A 298-nucleotide genomic window follows, 5' to 3' on the forward strand; every position below is an offset into this window, starting at 1 on the left:
CCCCAAAGCAAATTTCGCATATAAAATGATGTTCAAGAAGCGAAAATAAGCAGGGGAAGTAGGGAATAAACAAAAAAACACAGAGGAAAGGCCCACGCAGGGGTCATTTGAAAAGAGTACCAAAATACAAGAAATGCAATCCCACGTAGGGGCAAATAACAACAAATACACATAGAAAAGCCCACGCAGGGGCGAAATCCGCTAGGAGGTCCCTAATGGTCCAGCTTCTGATTTGTTCCTCTTGTTCTGTGCGATGAGATGCTGAAGCCTGTATTGAATCATTAGCAAGTATCCTTCG

This window comes from Solanum tuberosum, unplaced genomic scaffold (genome assembly GCF_000226075.1).
Source record: "Solanum tuberosum cultivar DM 1-3 516 R44 unplaced genomic scaffold, SolTub_3.0 scf00264, whole genome shotgun sequence".
Classification (NCBI taxonomy): Eukaryota; Viridiplantae; Streptophyta; class Magnoliopsida; order Solanales; family Solanaceae; genus Solanum; species Solanum tuberosum.